The sequence below is a fragment of the Ictidomys tridecemlineatus genome, chromosome 11 (genome assembly GCF_052094955.1).
Source record: "Ictidomys tridecemlineatus isolate mIctTri1 chromosome 11, mIctTri1.hap1, whole genome shotgun sequence".
Lineage (NCBI taxonomy): Eukaryota > Metazoa > Chordata > Mammalia > Rodentia > Sciuridae > Ictidomys > Ictidomys tridecemlineatus.
The window spans coordinates 79,431,114-79,457,043 of record NC_135487.1 but is presented as its reverse complement, the minus strand read 5'-3'; positions in this window follow the sequence as shown (position 1 = coordinate 79,457,043).

Below are 25,930 nucleotides of genomic sequence, written 5' to 3'. Positions count from 1 at the left end.
ATTCCCACATTTCTCCCATTGATTATTCTCCCCTTTTTAAGTCAGTGTCTCCCTCTGCTCACTTTTCATTACACTGCTTTGAATTGTTTCTCTGTGACTACATTTGGAGGTCTCTTAGGAACTCACTTCAATAGGCTATTATCTGGGTTCACTGGGTCCTTGTTGTTACTCTGAGGTCAGTTTCTGCCCACTCATTTGCCATCCATCACCAGCCTCCAGCCTTTGCAAACAAAGCCTATTGAACACATCATCACTGTCCAGGGTCAGGACGGCGGCTGGAGAGGGGGGGGAGGGGGTCACACATCCCTAAAAGCGCATTTCCCACCAACTGGCCCTTGGTGTGCAAACTCTTATGACTTGCAGTCTCAAAATCAACCACGTCCTGAGGGACCCCCCTGGGTAAATCAGTCAGAGTGTCATTTCTCTCTTTCTACTCTCGGTCATTCTGAGTCTGGAGAGGGTCTCAGTGATGCACATAAACCAGGCTGGTTTCTCTTCCCTTTCCCTAGAGTCTGGGTTATTTGTCTCCCCCATAGGAGCCTTAGACCTGCTCTGTCTGGAAGCAGATCCCCAGGATCCCTAAACCAGGGGTCTCTGGCCTCCATTAACTTTTTATGTTCCTCTTGGGAATCTTCCAGGGCCAATCTACTGGGGGCCAAACACCCCTCCAGGCCTAAGCTCTTTTTGTGGCAGAATGTAAGTGGGAGGGGTGGAAGCAGCCTGGAACGGGAGGAGATGCATGAATGTCTGTTTTGTAGCCACATTCTCTTGTCTGTCAATTGAGAAGGCCCTTGAGACAAAGTGACTTCTTTTCAGAGGGTTATGGGGAGGAAGTTTCATAATTTCCGTTGTCAGTGCCAATGTTAAATCAAATGTTAATATTGAATCAGAGTGTTAAAATGAGAACAATTCCAAATATAGGTAGAAGGAAAACATGACACAGGAAAAAAAAAAACACTTTAAAATCAAGTGTTTTTTGTTAAATACAAAAAAAAAAAAAAAAAAGCACCATTTTGCCAATCCTAAAACATCAAATGTAAGACCAAAATAATTTGGCATTTCCACAATAGATTTTTTAGGGTTCTTAAAAACATCATATCACAAATTTCTACATATTTTAAAATAATTAAACAGAAGGAAGTTCTTAGAGATATCTTGCCAAGGTCACTTGGAGATTATCTCTTGAGCTGCTTTGAAATAAAAAAAAAATTGTAATGTGAATTGTAATTACTCAGAACATAGTAGAATAAAGCTACAGTAAATTCCTTCACAGTTGAACTAAACTGTTTAACACATGGAACGTCTAATTGACAATTCTGTACCAAAGTGTAAATTTGTCAAGGAAGGATACACAACAAGTTTTTTTTTTTAACATCTCAGTGAGTGCTGTTGTGATTTGGATCTATTACTTCTGAATATTGCATGAAGCTGACAAGCACTTGTCATTTAAAGACCACATGGAGGCATTTAGTTTTCCATTTAGACATAATAACACATTATGCAAATAAGCTTGCAAAGGAAAGCTGGAGGCTGACATGAAATAAACTGTCAAACACAAGTTGCTAATAAATGAACATTTCTTTATAGATTGTCTTAATTTGGGGAGTTGAAAAACACACTGGGCTGTGGCAGAACGGGGACCTTACCATGGTGGCACTTAGCAGAGACTTCAATGCTTGCCCTTCCCACATCATTCTTTCTCTTCAGCGACAGCAAGAAGTTTTAGTTCAAGGAAAACTCGTGAAACTTAAATTTTATAAAAGAGATTTAGAAGTAAATTCTGTTCCCACATTTTCATGGTTCAGAGACCCTGTTATGTGATTTATTCTCATGTGATTACTCACTCCTTGATATGATGCTGTCCTGTAATAGGTTCAGTCCTTTTAATTTGACCTAGATTACAGGTTATTAGAATTCAAAGGAGTTTTTGACACTTGTGATTCTGACTAATCAGGGTTTCTTAAAGAGCACAATGGAGTCTCCTAGAGGCCCCTTAAAAAGGCAGATTCCTGGAAGCCTCATTATGAATGCATATTCCCAAGTTCCCACCCAGACTGGCCTAATCAGAATTTCTGAGAGTGAGGCCTATGAATTTGCATTTTTGAAAAAAAGCAGTCAGTAATTATTATGCGAGATAGAGTTTGAGACTTTCTGGATGCAACAGTCCCTGAAGGTCCATGATTGCTAAAGCTGGAATTTATATTTCAATCGGATGTGACACAAACTTGGGGACTAAGTAAGTTAAGGTGAGTCTGGCTTAGGATCCAGCATTTGTCACTCAGTGAGACTTGGCTCTCATGTTGTCACTTGGCAGTGACCCCAAGGAAGTAATGTAAGAAATACAACTAGAAGTACAACTAGGTTCCTACAGCAGACTCGGGAAGGATGGGATATCAGAAGTGGGAGAATCCAGCTGGGAAGGTGACACAGGCCCAGGATAGAGTCCAGGTGGTCAACAGTGTTCACTCTCCATCATTGGGTTTCATGGAACATAGAAAAGATAGGAAAAGTTTCCTCTATCCCACTATTAAAATAATTAACTGTGAAGGCGTTAGACTGAGGTAGCTCTGGCACCCTGTTTCCTGTGTAAGCCAATTGAAATCCAACTCAGTGTAAAAATCTTACTTTGCTGGTGCACGCTTGTAATCCTGGTGGCTTAGGATGTTTAGACAAGAGGATCCCAAGTTCAAAGTTAGCCTCAGCAATTTAGTGAATCTCTAAGCAACTTAGTGAGACCCTGTCTCAAATTAAAAAATAAAAAGGGCTGGAATGTGGCTCAGTGGCTAAGCATCTCTGGGTTCAATCCCTGGTACCAAAAAAAAAAAAAAAAATCGTATTCCTGGAAAATAAAATTTAAGCCCATCCAACCAGGAACCATCAACTAACCTCTAACTAGATACTTTCCATGGAGTGATCCAAACAAGGCATGTGCTCTCCTTTAACCAATCCACCATTTTTTTTTTTTTTGCTTTGCTTCTGCAATCACCTTATAATGTCTTCCCTTTTTGTCCCTGGGGATAAGCCCCTGGATCCCTTCTAATTTGAAGAGGCTCAATTCACAAAGACAAGCTCATATTAACTCTTATTATTTGGATGAGCCAGGTTATCTTTTAAAATCCCCACACCTCTTCTGGAAACTGTAAACCCTCAGAACCAGGACACTTCTGCTCTGACTCTACTGTGCTGTTGTCTGTCTGATCTGTGAGCTCAGACTTTAAGGAACTCATGTTTGCTTCTTTTGTTTTGACTTTTGAATGAGTCTCAATTTTTGATCTGCTGTTCAGGTACCTGGGAGAATCTTCCCTTTATCAGCAGCCGGTAGGTTAAAGTTATCCTACTTTTTCTAACCCTGAAGTTCAGCTATTACATCTGACAATTCTGATCTTCTCTCTTTTCTGGTGCTCAAACCTACATGTTGAAAATCCTCTCCCTGACCAAACATGAGTCAGGCTCCTCTGAACCTTCTTCTACTAGGCCTTGATCTTGAACTCTGTTCTTGCTGGACCCGCAGAGCCCAGTTGTAACAAGAATTCTAGTAAATTAGTTTGGGGAGAATTTCCCATCCTTGCCACATGGTAAAGTTCCTCAGCCCCACCCTTGATCTCTGATCACCCTGACTTGCCTTCAGAGAGAATAATGCTATCTTGCTTAAGTAAGACCTCTACACTTAACATCTTCTCTTAGTAATTTTCCATCTAGTCACCTAGATCTGCTCATTGGCAATAAATCCCCACTAGTCTTGCTGTCTTCTGCATTGAGCTCAGTTTTACATTGAGGTCCCTTTTCCCCCTTTCTTCAAGAGTTTCTCCATAAAATGTTTTTATTGCTGTAACTGTCATCTGGCTCTGATTCCCTTTCACAATTATACTGCCAGAACTTGAGTAGGATCAGATTTATTACTGGACCCCCAGACCTGTCTCTCAGAATCCCAAGGGTGACCCTTTGAAGTCTCTGTCTGCACTGAAGACTGACTGACCTGGGAGCCCTTAGTAAGTCCCAGTCCCGAGTCTGTGATCCAGCGGATAGTCCCCTGCAGTTCAGGTAAGGATACATTTTTGAGTATATTCTTGGAAGTTTCTTTCTTTGAGATAGTACCTCCTGGGCTGAAGTTCTTCCTAGTTCCTTTTTTTTTTCAAGTAGGATTTATTCCTTGACTCTGGCTGAAATTTTCTTTGACTCATTGTGAGGTTTCTCTGTTCTATTTCTCCCAGGAGAACTTCTCAGTCTACTGAAACTCTCCCACCTTCTCATAATCTGCTGACTACATTCTCTGCCAACTCTGTCTGCTTTTCTTGTTGGCATGGTTTTTACTGATGATAATTTGGAACTTCATTCACTTTGGGGAAACTTATGACTTACTCGTACTTGCTCATTTATGGCTTCTCTGCTTCTCTCTTCCTCCTTCACCACCTGCATTTTCTCTTCAGCCCCTTCTTGTCATCTATATGATCCCTTCAAACTTCTGTGACCTCCACCCACTGTGCATACATGCCTTCCTATCCCAGTGCAGCCCCAAATCCTCTACAATCACTAGAACTTTAGGTTCCCTGAAAGGGACTAATGCGATTTAGAGTCCCTCAAAAGCAACTAATTGAAGATTAAAAGAGATAAAATAAGCTAATTTGAAACACACTAAACATTGTAACCAATCAAAAAGGCTTTGGAAATAGCTAACCATTTCATATTTTCGAATAGCCTTCATCTAATATTTAGTTCACAGCCTCTGTATTACTCTATATTACATTTGAGGCTAAAGCTTGAGTCTCCCACACGTAGAGGTAAAAGGCATTAGCCATCATATTGAGCAATCTTACTTTGAGCTGCCAAAAAGCAAAGCAAAACAACAACAACAACAACGACAACAAACCCAAACAAACAAAAACAAAAACAAAACAAAACAAGCCAACAAATTAAAAACAAAACAAAACACCTGAACAATTCAAACAGACTATAAGGTAGAGCAAAGATGAGATCCATTTTACATAAACTTGTCAACTTGTGAGTTTTGTGTTTACCTGGATAAAGTTTTAGAAGGGAACCTCTGAAGTCTCCAGTTGCACCTATCTGTATGTTTATGTAAGGATGTACATATGGTATATATATGTGACAGTTTTCTACCTCCGGATGGTATTACCAACTGAATTTATAATGTCTCTGAAAAGAACTCTATTCAAATTGGCTTAGAGCTAAATAAGTGCTTATGTAAATTAAATGTTCCTACAACTCCAAGAAATATAAAAACTAAAGCCAAATGTTAGTTTCTAACATTAGTAATTTTGGTTCTAACTCAAGTGTTTTTCAAGTTCACGTGATCTGAATAAGACTAGTTTGATGATGTTGGTTTAATAAAAGTATCTTCTGAGTTATCAGATTATGTATATGAGCATAAATTTTTATTCTGATTGGATGTACTAGTCAAATAAGGTAATATTTACTAGATGTTCAAGATTATAAAAATTATGAATTCAGCCTAAGAATAAGTGTATGAGATGTGATGAAATGAAACGGAATAGCTTGATGTATATTAAGCACAACAGCAATTACAACACAAACCCACATATTTAACTTTCTAGGTTATTTCTTTTTTAATTTCTAAAAATTCTTGACTAACATACATGTAATGTAAAAATAGCAGAAAAATAGCTTGAAATGATGTTTGGCTTTGTTTACTGTCTAATGAAATTTCAGAATAGTGCAAGCTTAGTTTTTGAGAACATGTGTATTAAAATGATGTGATAGGAATGAAACTTTTACACAGGGGCTTTCCAACAATAATTCTGTTTTTATTATATCTGCCTAAGAATACTTTCCATAATTTTTTAGGAACTTGCAAACTTTGACCTATGTTAAACGACATAATAGATAGTCATTAATCATTTCTAGGTAAGATAAAATACTGAAACATTGATTACTATACATCAGGTTAAGTTTATGTAGTTTGTCTTATTACTTTTTATTACATGAAGAGCCTGAACCTGTTCAAGTCTGTAAACAGACATATTCTTATTTTGCAACATGGAAAAATTGCATTATGTAGAAGCATATATCTATAAGAGTGGTGTGGTGGTATATTCAAGGAATTTTTTTAGTCTACTACACAATCCTGGTATGTGGGGACAGTTCACAGTTGTCTGCTTCCTGATTTTCATTGCTGATAAAACAACAACAACGGGCTGGGGATGTGGCTCAAGTGGTAGCTCGCTCGCCTAGCATGCGTGCGGCCCGGGTTCGATCCTCAGCACCACATACAAACAAAGATGTTGTGTATGCCAAAAACTGAAGAATAAATATTGAAATTCTCTCTCTCCTCTCTCTCTCTCTCTCTCTCTCTCTTAAAAAAATAAAATAAAACAACAACAACAACAATGACAAAAAACAGCTGCTAATGGTTGAAAATCTATAATCAATATCTGTAAATAAAACTACTAAAAATAATAAGGGAAACAACATGTATGCCAATTATACATGGTATATAAAATGTGTTTCCATCAAGGTTAAAAAATGAGTAAGTTTGTTCTGATGTAAAAATGACATATTCCAGAATGAGAGAGAGGTCCACATTGGAAAAAAATTGAGTGGATAGAAACAGTTGCAGAAGGTTTGTGGAAAGAAAATCATCTCATGTGGTTAAATCCGACCAAGAATGTGTTAGCTGTCAAGGGAGGCAGGCACCTATGGGGGCCAACTCCTACACTTAGGAAGTTGAGGGGAAATAGCTGCTACCCCTTTAAAACGCTGTTGATGTGCCTTCAAGGTTTCTTTGGAGAAACTTTTGAGGAACCAGGCAAGGTCACTCAGTCATTCTGACTCATTCTTTGAGGCAAACTGGAAGAGACTTTAATCATTTGAATATTACATTCTCTGCCCAGAAGTGCTAGTATGCACCATCTTTCCTATTTCAACATGCGATCTATGGCCTTAAACTAAGCCAGCTCAGGAATGTGCCTCCTCTACATGTACTTTCCTATATAAACATGTATAGGTTCCCCAATAAAATCACACTCCAAGAAATGTAAAAACTAAAGCCAAATGTTAGTTTCTAACATTAGAAATTTGGTTCTAACTCAAGTGTTTTTCAAGTTCACATGATCTGAATAAGACCAATTTGATGATGTTGAAAAGGAAAGGTTTGAACACTTTTTTTTTTTTGTTCAAAAGAAGACTATTTTAAAAATAACTCCCAAATCAAAAAATTCTTAGACTGAAAGGAGAATAGTGATACAACATTTCAGAATCTCTGGGACACTATGAAGGTAGTTATAAGAGGAAAGTCTATAGCTATGAGTGCCTTTGTAAGAAAATCAGAAAAATCCCAAATAACAACCTAATGTTGCATCTCAAGGCCCTTGAAAAGAAGAACAAACCAATTCAAAAACCAGTAGAAGGAAGGAAATTATTAAGATCAGAGCTAAAAATCAACAGAATTGAGAATAAAATGATAGACATAGTATCAATGAAACAAAGAGTTGGTTCTTTGAAAAGATACGCCAGATTGATAAGTCCTTAGTGAAACTAATAGAAAAAGAGAAAAAATACAAGTTAATAAAATTAGAGATGAAAATAGGCACAGTGGTCCTTGCCTGTAATCTCAGTGACTTGGGAGAGCAAGACAGGAGGATCACAAGTTCAAAGTCAGCCCCAGCAACTTAGCAAGACCCTATCTCAAAATAAATAAACAAATAAAAAGGGCTAGGGATATGGCTCAGTGGTTAAGAGACCCTGGGTTCAATTCCCAGTGTGCCTGTGGATACATACACACACACACACACACACACACACACACACACACACACACAAATATTACAAAAATATAGATAATTAGAAATGAAAAGGAGAAATCACCACAGACACTCGACAGACCATTAGGGACTATTTTGAAAACTTATACTCCAATAAATTGGAAAACCTAGAAGAAATGAACACCATTATAGACAAATATGATCCACCAAAATTGAATCAAGAGGACATAGAAAACCTAAACAGACCAAAAGAGCTAGCAATGAAATGGAAGCAGTAATAAATAACCTTGCAAGAAAGAAAAGTCAGGACAAGATGGACTCTCAGCTAAATTCTACTAAACCTTTAAAGAATTAATGCCAATACTCCTCAAATTATTCCATGAAATAGAAAGGGATGGAACATTTCCAAATTTAGTATATGAAGAAAGAATTACACTTATACCAAAACCAGACACATCAAAAAAACTATAGACCAGGGCTGGGGATGTAGCTCAGTTGGTAGAGTTCTTGCCTCACATGCATAAGGCCCTGGGTTCAATCTCTAGCACCACAAAACAGACAAACAAATAAAAAACCCTACAGATCAATATCCCTGATGAACTTAGATGCAAAAAAATACTCAATAAAATATTTGCAAATTATATACAACAACATATTGAAAATATTGAACACCACAACCAAGTTGGTTTGAGAGATGCAAGGATGGCTTAATATACACAGATCAAAAAATGCAATTCATTACGTAAATAGTATTAAGGACAAAAATCACTTAATCATCTCAATAGTTTCAGAGAACACCTTAACAGGATCCAGCACCCTTCCTGGTAAAACAATAATAACAATACCAACAAGGACAAAACATTGAAGAAACTAGGGCTGAGAGGAACCTACATCAACATCATAAAGTCTATATATAAAAACCCAAAGCCAACCTCACAGTAAGGAGGAAAACCTGAAAGCATTTCCTTTAGATCTGGGTCAAGACAATGAAGACTATCCACTCTTACCACTCCTTTCAATATAGTGCAAGAAATTCTAGCCTTAGCAATTAGGCAAGAGAAGGATGTTTGCAAATGACATGATCCTATACCTAAGTAATCCAAAAAATTCTATCAAAAGACTGCTAGAGCTAATAAACAAATATAGCAAAATATCAGGTTACAAAATAAATATACAAAAATAAATAGCTTTTCTATATGCCAACCATAAATCTGCTGAGAAACAAGTCAGGAAAACAAGTCCATTCTCAATAGCTGCTGCAGTCTGGCTGGGCACAAATCAGGAGCCACTCAAGCAGGAACAAACTTCATTTCCGAACTGCCCCGAACATCACCCATGCGGCCCTTCTAGGAACACCACACACCAACCAGAACTCCCTCCTCTGGAACTTCACTAACCAACACGAACTCCCCAGGAATCCCCAGGAGAACTCCAAAGTAGCAGGCGCCCTAGGCGGACAGCAGGGGTCTATATACAATTGAATACACAGCCTGTTTCAATCCAGTATCATCCAGTCACAGCAATTATACACAGCTTAACTTAATTATCATCATCTTAATGGCTGCCTCTCAACCATTACTTCTGGCTAAATGCCAGGGGCCATTCTGACTGGCTGTGGCCTCAAACAAATAGCCTCAAAACAAAACAAAACAAAAAAACAAAAACCTGGGAAGAAATCTAACCAAGGAGGCGAAAGACCTCTACAATGAAAACTATTGATCATTGATGAAATAAATTGATTAAGACCTCAGAAGATGGAAAGACCTCTCATACTCATAGATAGGCAGAATTAATATTGTCAAAATTGCCTTACTACTAAAAGCAATATACAGATTCAATGCAATCCCCATCAAAATATCCATGATATTCTTCATAGTACTAGAAAAACTGGTCCTAAAATTTATTTGGAAGAACAAAAGACCCAGAATAGCTAAAGCAATTCTAAGCCAAAAAAACAAGGCATCACATTGCCTGACTTCAAATTATACTACAGAGTTATAGTAATAAAAACTGCATGGTACTAGCACAAAGACCGACACATAGACCAGTGCTACAGAATAGAAGACAGAGATAAACCACATATTTATAATCATCTGATACTTGACAAATGTGCCAAAACCATACACTGAAGTAAAGACAATGTTTTTAACAAATGGTATTGGGAAAACTGGTTATCCATATGTAGAAATCAACATAGAAATCAACTAAAAAATGGATCAGAGATCCAGATTAGACCAGAAACTACACAACTCTAAGAAGAAAACATAAAGCCAACATTACAGCATATAGGCACAGGCAATAACTTCCTCAACAAAACTCCTAAAGCTCAGAAAATAATGCCAAGAGTTAGAAAATGGGGTGGCATAAAATTAAAAAGCTTATGCACAGCAAAGGAAATAATTAGGAATGTGAAGAAAGAACCTACAGAATAGGAGAAAATCATTGTCAGCTATTCTTCTGACAGAGGATTAATATCTAAAATATATAAAGAACTCAAAACACTTTATATCAAAATAAATCAAACAACTCAATGAATAAATGGGCAAATGAATTAAACAGACACTTCTCAAAAGAAGAAATACAAATGGCCAACAAATATGTGAAAAAATGTTCAACATCAGTAGCAATTAGGGAAATGCAAAACAAAGCTACATTGAGATGTCCTCTCACACCAATCAAAATGGCGGTCACAAAGAGTACAAACAATAACAAATGCTGGAGAGCATGTGGAGAAAAGGAACATTTTTACACTATTGGTGGGATTGTAAATTATTACACCCACTATGGAAATCAGTATGGCAGCTCTTCAAAAGACTAAGCATGGAAGCAACATATGACCCACTACGCCACTTCTTGGTATTTATTCTAAAGAATTAAAGTCATCATACTATAGTGATACATGCATACATATGTTTATAGCAGCACAATTCACTGTAGCCAAACTACAGAACTAACATAGGTGTCCACCAACAGATGAATGGATTAAAGAAAATGTGGTATATATACACATGGTGGTTTATTCAGCCATAAAGAAAAATGGAATTGTGTCATTTCCTGGAAAATGGATGTGTAACTAGAGACCATTATGTTAAGTGAAATAGGTCAAACTCAGAAGGATAAATATTGTATGTTTTCTCTCATATGTGCCAACTAGAGAGAAAAAAGGAAAAGAAAGGTGGGGGTGGGTCTCATGAAAATCAAAGGGAGATCAGTAGAGAAAAGGGTCCAAGGGGTGGGAGGGAAGGATGGGGAAAGTGTTGGGGGACAATACTGTCCAAATTATGTTGTTATATTTGTATTGTGTTTGTGTATGAATATTTAACACCAAATCCCATCAGTATGTACAACTATAATGCACCAATAAAAATTGTGGAAAAAAAATAACTCTAGTGATGTCTTTATTTGCTGTAAGTAACAAACCTTTTTCTACTCTTTTATTCCCTGAAGAAATGTTTTGTATTTGTACCCATCTAGATGTGAGCCCATCGCCTTCAGTTACAAGTGGATAGATTTATTTATACGGTTTTATTGGACAAAGTTCTTTGAATTAGTCTGCTCTTAAAAAGATATTGCAAAAATGTTTTCTTTACTTTTGATTAATCCACCTAAGAAAGAAACAAAGATTTCGTTTCTTATCAGAATAATTTCTTGTGCTGTTTGTCCATCTTTATCATGTCTATGACTATTTAAGAGAACCATAGCCTTCACACTTTCAAAAGAGGAAAGATTTTTCTTTTTTTTTTTTACAGTTGTGTGACTCTCTTCAGGTATTTTTGAAATCTTTTATTTTCCTTTTGATTAAATAGGTGGCTAAATATTTCTTTAAAGTGACATAGGATATTATGTAATTGATAAGTTGGCTATATTATCTTGCCCAAATCGAAGCCTAATTGAAACCTTGATCTGAAAATGATTTTGAGGTTTCTCAGAGGAACCCTGGAAAATATCAAAGGATTTTTTTGTTTTACCTTGTAAAAAGAGAGACTTGAAAATGATGTTTCTTATGTTTACTTTATTAAATTGTAGAGAAATGCATTGTCAAATTGTAAGGGTCCGGCGGAACGTTGGAGAAAGAGACCACACAAGAGACTGGCTCCATGCAATTGGCAAAAGGGGATTTATTGGGGATCCATTCCAGCGCACTGGGGCTCCGTGCTCACTCAAGAAGGGAGAGCAGCCCAGAGCCCCGAGCAGAGGTTCAAACAGAGCTTAAGTACACTTTTTGGGGAGGGTGGGAGGCTTTGCATACATCAGAACAAATCATCATGAGGTGCGGGAAAATTGAACAACAACTCTAAGACGTGATTAGCACATTCATTGGCGGGAACCGTCGAGTGGGGGTGATTGGTCACTCCTAAGCAGGGTACACATTCAAACTGATTGGTTCGGGCCCTGTGACAAACTGCACAGGGCCCTAGGCTACATGACCAGTAGGGTGTTGTCTTAACTATCTCAGGAATCTGGGTGTAACAGAGGAACTTAATAATACCTAATCTTTTACATTCAAGCTTTCCAGCTTAGAAACTTTACCCTTTCAAAATAAGGAGCTTTTATCCTTTCCTAAATATATGTCAATGGGTAAATATTACTAGTGAAATATTTTAGAAGTTGTGTAGTTTCTAGAAATACGTCAATACTCTCCCTGTTGATGATGTGTCTGGTTTAATGATATTATTTATAATTCTGGTTATTATTTTAAATGCTATATGATATAAATAACCAAATTTCCTTTTCAAATGAGCTCCCACTAGATTTTTCACCATGGTTTGTTCAGTCTTTTGTTACAACAGACAGTTATAGTCTTACTCTTATACTTTCCTGAAAGTGTTTGTAATCCTCAATGGCCATAGTGTTTTATATCTACCAAAAGAGATCATCTCAGAGGCACACAGGTCAGCAACAGACCTAGACCTGACTGTCCATATGGATCCTACTGGGACTATCCAAAAAGCCTGCCAGCTGAAGTGAGCCCCTTCTATACTCTGACTCTGACAGTGTCGCTGCTCCTTGCCATCACCAACACGTTCAAACTTCAAGCCAGGAGATCTGTCAGATTACCACTTCCACGTTCTCTCTACCACCTAAACATGCTCCAAGCCCAAGAGTTAGAAATCTTCTCAGCTGGTACTGAGAAGGCATCCAGTTTGTAGTCTGCTCCAACCACCAATCTGTTTTGACTTCTATTTTTATTAAACATTACCATCCTGAAGGGGCTGATGGTTTGCATTATCCGGTAAACATCCACTACTACCAAGTCCCATCAGCTGGTTCAGATGGTTTAGTGAACAAAAGAATGAGAAATAAGCTTACATTGTTCAAAAAAAAAAAGAAAAAAAGAAAAATGTCTCTTCCTTCCTTGGACAAGAAGAAGGACTCATGGACTCTCCCTGACCAAACATTATTCAGGCTCCCTTAAGCTTTCTTCTGTACCACACCTTGACCTTGGCCCCTGTCCTTGTTAGGTCTGCCTGATCCAGTTGTAGCAAGAAGGCTGCTAAGTCACCTTAACATTTGCCAAATTCCTCAGCATCCACGCTTGATAACTAACTGATCATCACCCTCACTGGCTTGTCTTAAAAAGAATCTTAAGTTAGTTAAGCAAGAATCCTCCTCCCCTTGATGCCTCTGAGTAATTTTCCATCTAATAAGCTCCTCATTCCACTAGATGGCTTTAACTTCTCAGTCGTCTTTATTGTTTTATGAATAGAGTTGAGCCCCAGTCTCTTATCTCTTATATTGATAACTACCCCAATAGTCTTCAACAAAGTCTTCCTTACTGTTTTAACAAGTGTCAAAATAACTTTTCTTTATATATTTCAAATTACTATGGACAAAGAAAGTTGGGAAACCCTTAACCCAACTTTTTGTTTTACAAACAATGAAAATGAGACCTGGAGAAACAAAGTGACTTATTCAAAGATGTTTTCTTCTTGTTACTGTAAGCCAATTCTTCTTTGTACCATAGTGAATCAAATCAGAAAAGCTGCTAACTTGCACAGATTCACGTGCTGTACTTTAAAACCATGAATGTTCAGGTCATTCTGTTCTTTCTGTTTAATAGGTTGGAGAAAAACCAGTCATTTATCAAACTTATGAAGCTCAAACTAAATAGTTAGGGAGAATTTCCAAAGAAGGTTTATATATCTTCAATATATAAAATAGTGTCCTGAAGCCAGAATTCTTCCATTAGAAAAAAACAAAAACAAAAACAAATCTCTCTGCTCTTTTCCTCTTTGATTATATTGTTCTTTAGTGGAACTTGCCCAAGAAAAGGCCTGAAGAGTAAACACATGGCAAGCAATTGTGATCACTCTTCGTTTGCCCTGGCCAAAAGCTTATTAGATTATATTGATTTACCAGCTCTTTCCTTGCAGAAATAGTCTAATTAAATGCTTAGTACTGCCTTTGAGGATGAGTTCAGCTCAATAGTTATTTTGGGTTCTAATTTTAGAATCCCTCCCTTCTATGATTATAATTTTGGTAATGAGAATTAAATGTTGATGTCTTAAATTGGCTTCTTTTCCATTCTTTAACATATTATTTCCTGGAGCAAAAATCTTGTTGGAAGTCCAAGTTTAAATTGAACCCAGTCACAGAGTATTTTTACCTTGAGCAGAAAGATTATTCTTTTGTTTACAGAGGAGTATATATGACAATTCCAGCTTTCCTTCTTTCTTCCAAAAAGTTATTTGAGGAAAATTTCAAAGGATTGTCTTTTAAGCTTATAAGTAGGTATTTCCTGCATTCAGGATACTTCTCTTTTAGGGGGGAATGGAGCCATAGATTCTTTTTACAATGGGCGTTTTACCTTTGCAAAAGGCAAAAGAAAATTTTAAAGACTTTTGTTTTGTAGTCAAGTCACATGGTCTAACTCCTGGGGCTAACCTCTGCAGTTTAAAAGGTAGGCTCTTAAGAGTGGCTATTAGGAGGAAGTAGGATATATGGATTTGGAGTAGCTATGATTTTTTTCTCTTTTTTCTTTTCTTTTCAGGAATAAGTGGTCTTGTGCTTGTGGTAGGAAAGGATTGACAAATATAAATGGCATGACACATTTAGTCTAAACTTCCATTTTCTTGCAGATAGATCATTCCAGAGCAATTATATGCACATTGTTTTAAAAGTAGTCTACACTTTCCTCTGTGGTTTAAAAAAAAGAAAGAAAGAAAGTCCTTATGGACTTTTGTTGTATCATTGCTCTTTATCTTGTTCCAGAGGTCTTTGTTAAAAAGAGTTTTTGTATATTTACTTCCTTTCCCAATGACCAGCTGATTATTTTATAAAAATCTACTGGGAGGTGGTTATGAAGAAGGTAACTGCACTGTACAACTAAGAAACAACAAAAATGTTTATTTATTTATTTATTTTTATTTTATTTTATTTTTTATTTTTTTGGTCCTTGTGAAATTAAGGGCATCATCAACACCCCAGGGCATTTGAAGACAAATTTTCTTTTTTGGAGGCTTTGATGACTATCAAATAGGCTGAGGATGTGCCATGCTTCATACTGCTGAAGGAGACCTGTCTGATGGTCTTGCAGGATGTTTACACATTGTGTGAGGCTGAGTCCACTTTCATTTCAAAGCAAGCCCTGTCTCCTGGGTTTTCACTTAGATTCTATTGCTGCTTCTCATTTATTTTGAGATAACAGTTCACTTCAAACTAGATAATCTTCAGATCAGAAAAAAAAAAAAAGCTAGTTCCTTTCCTTTGAAGACACAGTTCAGTGAATCCAATACATTTCTAGGCAGCATGACTTTTCATTGGTTGGAGACTATGACAAAAATACATGGGAAAAAAAGTCTTTTAAAGTGATTTTGGTACAAGACTACATTTAGAAAAGTCATGCTATCATATAATAATGAGATAATATTATCCTCCACCCATTTCAGTTGTATCAGTGGATTTGAAGTTGTTAAGCTATGTAAGTGAAACAGGAGAAATCGAAATAAACTAAGGTAGTCAATTTGTTGTTCAAATGTTAAAGGAATTCAAAGATGAACTCATAATGTTGTTTACTGAACAATAGAAAAACTCACCTTAGATGTTTAAGGTAAAATTGACTTCAACCTATGTTTTAGGACTCTAAGTCAGCCGAGGGTGGCTATGGAATAATCTCTGATGATAGTGGTTTTGGAATCTCATTCTAAACTGCTACTTCTGTGAGTCAGCGATTTCTCTGTTCTACGGTTAGTAAGTAAAGTCAATTAAAAACAACTCCAGGTCTGACTGGGAAAACAAAAAAAAACAAATTTAATTTTTGGTTTCTCTATTGGAATTCTGAAATGAACTTATTTAAAAAGTTGTTTTGAGAACTGGGAATATGGGTTAATGTGTAAAGTGCTTGTCTACCATGCATGAGGCCTTCAAGCCCCGAAAAGAAAAAATAAATTGGAATTTTTAACCTCACATAACTAGAAATATCATGGAATTCTAAGTTTAATTTTATACAAATGCTTTGTAGACTCCTGACTGAAAAAAGAAAATATTAGCTATGTTCAATTGGAATTTCAGTTTGTAGAATGAATCTTCATTCATTGCATATTATGATTCACTGTCATTCATCACATTATGACTCTTATGAGAATCCTGTAAAATAGATAGGGAAACTATGTAACCTACATTGTGAAGAGATGGTAAATAATAAGTAGGATTTCTTGATGTCAATCATAAGCCACATATGTTTAAATATTTTGCATATATTAACTCACTTATTTATCTCTAGAGCCCTATGAAGAAAGTATTATTGTTGCACAATTATGTATATTTTGTACTGGAATTTAAATCCAATACGCTAGGCAAGTGCTATACACTGAGCGACACCCCAGCCCTTTTTGCTTTTTATTCTGAAACAGGATTTTTCTAAGTTGCCCACGTTGGCTTTGAACTTGTGATCCTCCTGCCTCAGTTTTGAGCAGCTAGGATTATAGGCTTGTACCACATGGCTGGCTTGTTGTACTGTTTTCAAATGAAGAAATTAAGACCCATAGAGATTAAGCATCTGCTAAAGGTTTTGTAGCTATAAGAGGTGGAACTAAGATTCAAGTTGAGGAATACTTACTGACCCAGTTTGCAGATGAGAAGCATAAGGCTTAGAGAGTCTGGGTCACCAAAATTATCAAGTTTACCAAAGTCAAAAGTCTGATAAAGAATAATGCAATAATTCTAAGAAGATTTGTCTGCGTCTCAAATTTAAGCTTTTAACCATTTTATTATAATGTTTGCTTTAAATCCTGGTTTCTTTTGATTTGATGTCAGGGTATTTAAGCGCTTGTGTTCCTTAATCTAAATTTCTGTACACAAAAGATATGTTGACATCTTTCTCCTATGATATAATTTTTAGTATCTGTTTTTTAGCCTTTATATTTATGGATAAATGGCTTTTATTTGAAATATTGGGAAGAGTTGAGGGAGTATAGGATACAATGTATATAGAATAGCTGGGTAAACATTTTCAAAAATTATCATCTGAATCTTCTGAATACCTTACTATGTCAATAGGTGAGGAACCATCTCAGATGGGGATCAGGGATCTCTGAAGGGAGACCGCCAGATCTAGGTAATTTCAGAACAGTTCTACAGTTGAACCTGACCTTTTGCCTTACCTGGCTGAAGCATACAAGATAGCCTTTCAGCACATATTTGCAAGCTGTCTTACATCCTTGAGACCTTCCATATTGTAAATATTAACTGTTATGAAGTAAAATGAAATACTTGTTTTCCTCAAGGAACACACTTGACCATTAATTTGGTGGCAGCATGATTTGGCTATCTGTGGTCAACTAATAGGATTTTTTTTCCCCTTACTGTGATCAAAATTAAAATACCCTTGACTCTAGTAAATGTATCTAGGTTGGGTTCATTGTTCATTTTCGTTACGTCTTTGTCCAAACAGATTTAGTAATCCAATATATTAGCTAACTATTCTCTCAAGATTTGCGTATATGTAAATTTGAAAAGTAAATCTTAATAAAGTTGGTGGTAAGAAGAAAAAAATTATAAGTGTGGGTGAGGATGTGGAGGGAAAAGGCACACTCATACATTGTTGGTGGGACTGTAAATTGGTGCAGCCAATCTGGAAAGAAGTATGGAGATTTCTTAGAAAACTTGGAATGGAACCACCATTTGACCCAGCTATCCCACTACTCGGTCTATACCCAAAGGACTTAAAAACAGCATACTACAGGGACATAGCCACATCAATGTTAATAGCAGCACAATTCACAATAGCCAAACTGTGGAACCAACCTAGATGCCCTACAACTGATGAATGGATAAAGAAACTGTGGTATATATTCCCGATGGAATATTATAACAGCCATAAAAGAGAATAAAATTATGGCATTTTCAAGTAAATGGATGGAGTTAGAGAATATCATGCTAAGCGAAGTAAACAAATCCCCAAAAAACCCAAAGGCTGAATGTTTTCTCTGCTAAGTGGATGCTAATTCATAATGTGGGGGTGATGGGATGAGTGGAGGAACTTTGGATGGGGCAAAGGAGTGGGGTAGAGGACATAGGGGTAGGAAAGATGATGGAATGAGACAAACATCAATATCACTGCATTTGTGTACAACAAATCCAAGAGCACTCTGCTGTCATGTATAACTGATTAGAACAAATAGATAAATTTTAAAAAAGAAAAAAAAAATTGAACCATGTAAGGCCAAATGTGAAAATTCATAGAGAAGAGTTCTGTCTGGGAGAGTGCTGATTAATAATACCTATTTACATTATTTGAATGTAGTAGTTTAACCAGATATTAAGATTCTAACAATCCTATTATCCAGTATTAGTTAAGAAGACAGGTTTTGAATCAGACAGACATGAGTTCAAACCCTGGCCCTGCGACTTTGGCTATGGACTAAATACTTTCGAGCCTTAGTTTCCTTCACTAAGAATTGGGAATAATAGCATCAATGTCGAAAGATCGGGGCCTTCAAAAAAACTGAAGCATAGTGAAGACCGCCTTCAAATCCTGATTCTTGTGATCAAGTGAGAAATATTTCAGACATGTTACTCAGAGTAACAGGCATGAGTTTATTGAAGAGATAGGAAAAAGGAAAGGAGTATACTCTCAAGGGAGATAGTGGTCCTCTCAGAAAGGAGAGGGACAGCATGCCTTTCCTGCACTCCAGTTATATTGGAGATCCCAGAGAAGTTTCCAGAGAGTCCCACCCAGGCCCACCTCTTGACTTTTGACACACAGCAGGATGACATGAGACTTTCAAGTCCCCACTGCCATGACAGCTCTAGGTAACTTTGGCCTGTGTTGACTGGTTCTAGTTGGATTCTTAAAAATAAATTCTTACAAATTTTATGGCTAGGAGGAATTATCCTTATCTCCCTGAGTTTTGGAATCTGGTCTGTGTAAAAGGTCATAAAAATCTTCCCCTTCATTAAATGAGATTCTTTTTATGGACATTATTTCAGGCCCATATTTCTTCTGCAGATAACATGTATTAGGCTGAGGAACCTGACATACCCTGTCCACTTAAGACAGGCAGGGTTCCAGGGTCAGCAGAGTGGGCCCATTTTCTAGAATTATTTCCTTAACCGCATATTTTGCATATTTTGTTCCAACCACTTGCAATCTGTCTCCTATCAGTTGGAAAGACTGACAGTTTAGACACACACACACACACACAAACATATACACAAATACATATGTATGTGTTAGGCATATAACTCATGAATAACATGTATATAACTTCCTCTAGAATATTATCTGACTGATAATAATAATTCAGTGCATAATACCTATTATATATTATAGCTAAAGATATTGTGAAAGAATTTGATCAATATATGTCTTTCTATACCAGACTAGTATGTTCTCAAAAAATAGTGATTCGTATTTGACTTAGTTTGCTCTGTGGACAATTGGTGATTGACCACTATTTATCTTTCTTATTCCTAAGTTAATATGAGTTTTAATTTATTCATGTTTCTCAGTAAAAATTTTGACTGAATTTTTTATTTTTCTGCACACAGTGAAATGGAAGAAATTCTTTTTTAAAAATATTTATTTATTTTTTTGGTTTAGGTGGACACAATATCTTTATTTATTTTTATGTGGTACTGAGGATTGAACCTAGTACCTCGCACATGCCAGGCCAGCGCACTACCACTTGAGCCACAATCCCAGCCCCTGGAAGAAATTCTTGTTTTCCTTAAACCTAATCTGAGGTGCACCCTGAGTGCTGCCTGCCATTGATGAGAACCCAGTGCTGAGTACAGAGCTGAGAGGTGAGCTTCCATGCATACTGTCACATGTGAGAACTCATCTGACTTTAGTTCTCCTTGGCCACCACTTTCTAAAAGTTCTCAAAAAAATTGTTTCCGAATAAAGTTAAGTGAAATGAAATAGAAGGATAAAAGGATGGGCACAGTAGTACATGTCTATAATTCCAGCCACTCTTGGCTGAGACCTCAGCAATTTAGTGAGACCTTGTCTCAAAAAAATTAAAAAAAAAACTGAAAGAGATTTATTTGTTGAAGACAAAAAAGTAAACTTTGAAAATATGATTGGTGTTTTTTTATTGAATAACTAATTTAGAAAAGTGTTAGGTTTTGCTGTGGATGAAAAATTAAAGTAATATTAAAGACTTATTTCAGATTAAAAGAGATTTTTATTGCTTTTGAGAAATGAGTAGACATACTGAAGGATGTTGGTGTCCTTCCCAGAGGAAGCTTAAATGAGTTTCTGAATATGCCAAGAGATAACTCTTGAGGTTTAGATTTATAAGCAAAATTCCTTAACCAACATTTTTATTCCCCTTTTTGTAGTTTCTAAAATAATGTTAGCTCTAAAGTATCTAATAACCTCGAGAAAATAAATTCTAGTTCATTACATGCATCCTCTGACATTTTACCATCACTTTAGACTTTCCGAATAAGGTTCAGTAATTTTAAAACTCAATGCCTTGATGTAGAAAACCACTGGCATTATTAACTTTCAAATCAATGAAGAGAGTAGAGGAATGTTTTAACAAAAGAGCTAATGGCTGTTTTCTTTAACCTATGGTTGGAATAATTAAATAGCATGGCCTTTTCATCTGACACTAAAAGTAAAAATGAAGAGTCTGACTTTCATATCTGAGTTCTGCAGAGGATATTGTTGGCTAATGTGTAATAGGTTTCAATTTTATTCTTCTTCTCTTACATAGATATTCTTCACGGAAGAAATAATAGGATTCTTATTATTTAACACTTATTTGGTAGTGGCAATAGATTTGGCTATGCATTGAACATTCGAGTACGAATAATTCCTTTCCAGTAGGCATAGTACAAAAATAAGGCAACCACAGACTTAACATTAAGAGATAATTATCCACGACTCTAGGCAAAGTTAGAACACTACACAGGTCCTCACTCTTTCAGGAAGCATCTTAATAAACAAAAATGGAGGCCAGGGTGCCCACACCTCCATGCTGTCTGGAATCCTGGAGAAACAACCCCCTAAAGCTGAGCTCAAAGGCACAGCTGACTTGAGCACAAACAGAAATGCTCAGGCGTGGATATCACTGCTCCTTCTGTGAGGCCTTTTTTTTTTTTTTCCCACTAATATGATGATTTAAAAGCAGATGTGATTTCCCTAACATTGCCACAGTTTCACCCACCCAGCTATTTGACTCCTTTGTGGTTTTGAATGAATTATTGATCAGGACTACTTCAAAGGTGTGCAAAAAAATTCTTTTTACGTTTAGCATTTATAAAACAATGATGTTGATGAAGGGAAAAAGAAAACCACTGTCAATATTTCTCTGAGACTAAACAATAACAAAGTGCCTTCAGGATTCATTTTAATGAGAAATACTTGTGTGGCTCCATGGAAATCCCGGGACAGGCAGTGCACACTAGCAAATTAATTATAGCTTGGCAGCCAGGCAAATGGATGAGGCTTATAGTGGCATGGAAAATAAATATTCTTTTAATCAGTGATACTGGCTTATTTTCTCAAAGGAAACATCAAACTTTCAATGTATAAGTCACATACCTTTAGAAAAGGATTTCAAAACAAGGGCTTGCTTGTCTTTTCTGGCCACTATTTTCAGGTTAGTGTTTGCATGAGATTTCCTCAAAGTAAGGCACAACTGATCCTTTAGTGTAGTCCACAGTCAGAGAACAGGGTTATCATTACTGACAGAATTTTTATCGAAGCCTGACTCTGGTCTGTGCTGGAGGAGACATTGACTTTCATGATGGTTTTATGGATCGATGATTCAGGTGGTTCTCTAGATAGCTCTGCTAGGTTCTGGGGGCCCTGTTTGCAAGTCAAAGCTGTGTCTCCTCCCCTAGGTGGAATTTCTCAGTTCAAGGATTCACTTCTTAGCTGCCTCCAGCTCCTGCAGTTGGCAGCTGACAGGGGCAGTGCTGTTAATGCAGCCAGAGTCTTCAAAGCGGCAGGTGATAAGAGACGCTGGGATTTTAACAGCATGATGAATTAATTCACAAACTCACTGAGCACAAATGATAACTTTGGTACAATTTCCAGTTGCAATTAGGAGGGGACTGCATTGTTTTACAGGATAAAGGTATTAGTCCTGATTCTTGTAATGTAATGTGTAGCATACTGGTATCTTTGAGGAAAAGCCAGTTTCTGGATGTGTGAATTTGTCCGTGACCAACTCCTGAAATGGATGCAAATTGAAATGAGTGATTTCTGTGATAGTGAAGCGTAGTGTACCGTAGCCTCTATCCCCAGATCCCCAAGAGGTGGCTGGCAGAGTCTCAGAATTTCATTTTGCCTGAACTCTTATCCAAAGGCAGCATAACCAACCCTTGTCCAAACATATCCCAAACTTTTATTATATTTTGAGTTCATTCAGGCTGAACACGTAATGTTTCATTTTGTACTTCAAACTTGTAACTATTTCAGTGACTGCCTTCAAAATCAACTAATTCAAATCAACTTCTAATTTCTGGGCTCATTATAGAAAGAACTGTTCCTATCTTCACCTATTATTTCTGGTGTTTCTCCCCAAAAATGTTCCTAGTCGGTGAAACACAACTTTAAATTGCAGAGACAAGTTGCAGAAAAAAATATTTCTACTTTTTAAAGGATTTGATTGGCATTATCAATAGTATTTTCAAAAAGAAAATTGTGAGTTTATATGTTAATAAATGAGTATGTTGGCAAATGTCTTTAAAATTATTTGCTATTAGTTTTCTTTTTCAGTTTGTTAAACTACTAAAAGCATTTGATAAAATCTATTGTTATCAGTAGAATGTTCAGATAAGTACTAGTTATACATGACTCATTAAAAAATACCAGGTGATGACAACAGAGGTGATAGATATGATAAACTACTCTTTTAGATGATTGACTTATGCTGAACTGATATATTCATTCAATACAATGAATATTCAATGTAATTTGATAAATATTCATTGGACACCTGTGCTAGGCCCTAGGGATATTAAGATGAGAAAGATTCAGTATTGGTTACTTACGGTGGTACAGTGTTTTGTTCTTAAATATTCACTCCCCTTCCTATAAGAAGATTATACCTTCCCACCTGTGGCCAGGAACCTTCTGCATCCTGTGAGAGAAAGAATACACTTCGCTATTCTGGGTCATGTGACTGACTTTAGCCAGTGGCCTGTAGAAGGGCACCATTCCTGCTATATCTAAGCAAAAGATTTAAGAGGCATTGTCTGTTTCTGTTAGTACCCTTGCCCTTTCCCCTTGGCTTTTCTCAAAAAGAAGCTGCTCTTTCTTCTTCTTCTTTTTAAAATTTTAATGTTTTTTGGTTGTCAATGGGCCCTTTGTTTTATTTATATGCACTGCTGAGAATCAAACCCAGCGTATCACACATGCCAGGCAAGTGCTCTACCATAGAACTGCAACCCTAGACACTAAGAAGCTGCTCTTAATTTGAGAAATAATCCCAACCCTAACTGATTCCTGGAAAGTGAAGATTCAACAAAGCCCCAGAAGCTTCCTACAGATGCCAATGTGTTATATGTTTATTATGCTGAGCCTCTTGGATTTTGGAAGTTGCTTTTTCACCTGGGTAAAGCTAGCTAAAACATTGCATGGTGTTAGACAATAGCTCATTAATTCTCAGGCATTAAAAGTTCTGATATGTTTCTCAGAAATTTATGACCTTAAAAGAGAACTAGTTCTAGCTTAAGAATCTTGCAAGCTGAAATTATGAAACAGTGTTGAGAAGGACTGTGAATTGATTACATTTGGCTATTCAAGCCAGATTTGGATACTGACAAATTTTTGAGAAGTAATTGTGCAGCTAACTCCATTAGATGTTTAGGTGACTAAAGGGAATAACTCTTCCATAATCAATTTTCCTGGAAATACCAATCTGGTCCAGGTCAACGGGTAGTTCACGGTCAGAGCTGCCATGATTGTTTAGCCAATGGGATGAGAATGAAGGATCTTTTTTGGGCACTTATTACATCACGGATATTTATCCATCTCTAATATCTCCTGATGCTTCTCAATAGATGTCAGTTATCAACAAGTATTTGCATGTCTCTTTCTCTTCCTAGGGTCTAGGTATAACCAGAGATAAATGTGTGTGCTATAATATGTTTGTATTTGTGTGTGTCTGAAAGAGAGAGAGAACTAGAAGATTATTTAATTCACACTCTATGTATTATATTTCTTTGAGAGCTCTCCCACGCACCAGCTACCAAGTGCAAATGCCATGATTTTACGAAGAAAAACAAACCCTGAAAAACCAAGATCATTTACCATATTTATTTTTGTTGATTCTTTTCATGAGATTTTTTCCCATACTTCCTTTGCCAACTGATGTTCTCCTCCCCTCAAGGATATTTTATATTTTTATTAAAATTACATCTTAGAAAAGTTGGTTGTCGCAGCAACAGCTTGTTGTAACATTTGCTTCAAACAAAAAATCGAGAGGCTATTTCTGAGCATGTCTGATTCTTATTTATTTATTTATTATTTTTAAAATTTATATATGACAGTAGAAAACATTACAATTACAATTTTTATTATACATATAGAGCACAATTCTTCATATCTCTGGTTGTATACAAAGTATATTCACACCAATTCGTGTCTTCATACATGTACTTTGGATAATAATGATCATCACATTCCACCATCATTTATAACCCCATGCCCTTTCCCCTCCAACCCTTCTGCTTTTTTTAGAGTTCATCTATTCCTTCCATGTTTCCTCTCCCTATCTCACTATGAATCAGCCTCCTTATAGCAAAGAAAACATTCAGCATTTGGTTTTTTGGGATTGGCTAGCTTCACTCAGCATTATCTTCTCCAACTCTATCCATTAACCTGCAAATGCCATGATTCTATTCTCTTTTATTGCTGAGTAATATTCCATTGTGTTTATATGCCACATTCTTTTTTATCCATTCATCTTTTGAAGGGCATCTATGTTGGCTCCACAGTTTAGCTATTGTGAATTGTGCTGCTATAAACATTGATGTGGCTATGTCCCTGTAGTATACTGTTTTTAAGTCCTTTGGGTATAGACTGAGGAGAGGGATAGCTGGGTCAAATGGTGGTTTCATTCTGCTGAGGGCCATTGCCAAGTAGGAATGACGCATCGAAATCCTTGCCAGCGTACCCCATGTTAAATGGACTTGCCTTGGAAATTTGCTGTGACCTTGCATGTGTGTTTGAGAAAGGTGACCCTGCTCAATGACCAGGGTGGATCCAGGATTAGGGTGTATCCTGCAGGTTTTAGGAAGTATCTGGGTTTAAGACAATTTGGGTTCAGGGCGTTCCCGGTTTAAGACAAGTTTAGGGCATTCCCGGTTTCAGATAATCCGGGTTTAGGGAAGTTGCAGGTTGAAGGTTATTCCTACTGGGAGTAGGGCGTGCCTGCTGCCTGAGTTCCCGCTGAGTTCTCTTGAGAGAGAAAGTTTTGGGACGTGAATTGTGCGGGCAGATTTGGGATTTCCCGAGAAAGTGTTTGCAGAGGCCGGTGTGAGTTTGGGAATAAAGAATTGCTGTTTGAATCTACAAGGTGTGTGGTGTGATTCTGTGCCAAGCCGAGATATTGGCATCATTCCAAGTTTTTCAAGAAATCTCCATACTGCTTTCCATGTTGGCTGCACCAATTTGCAGTCCCACCAGCTGTGTATGAGTGTACCTTTTCCCCCACATCCTCGCCAGCACTTATTGTTGTTTGTCTTCATAGTAGCTGCCATTCTGACTGGAGTGAGATGAAATCTTA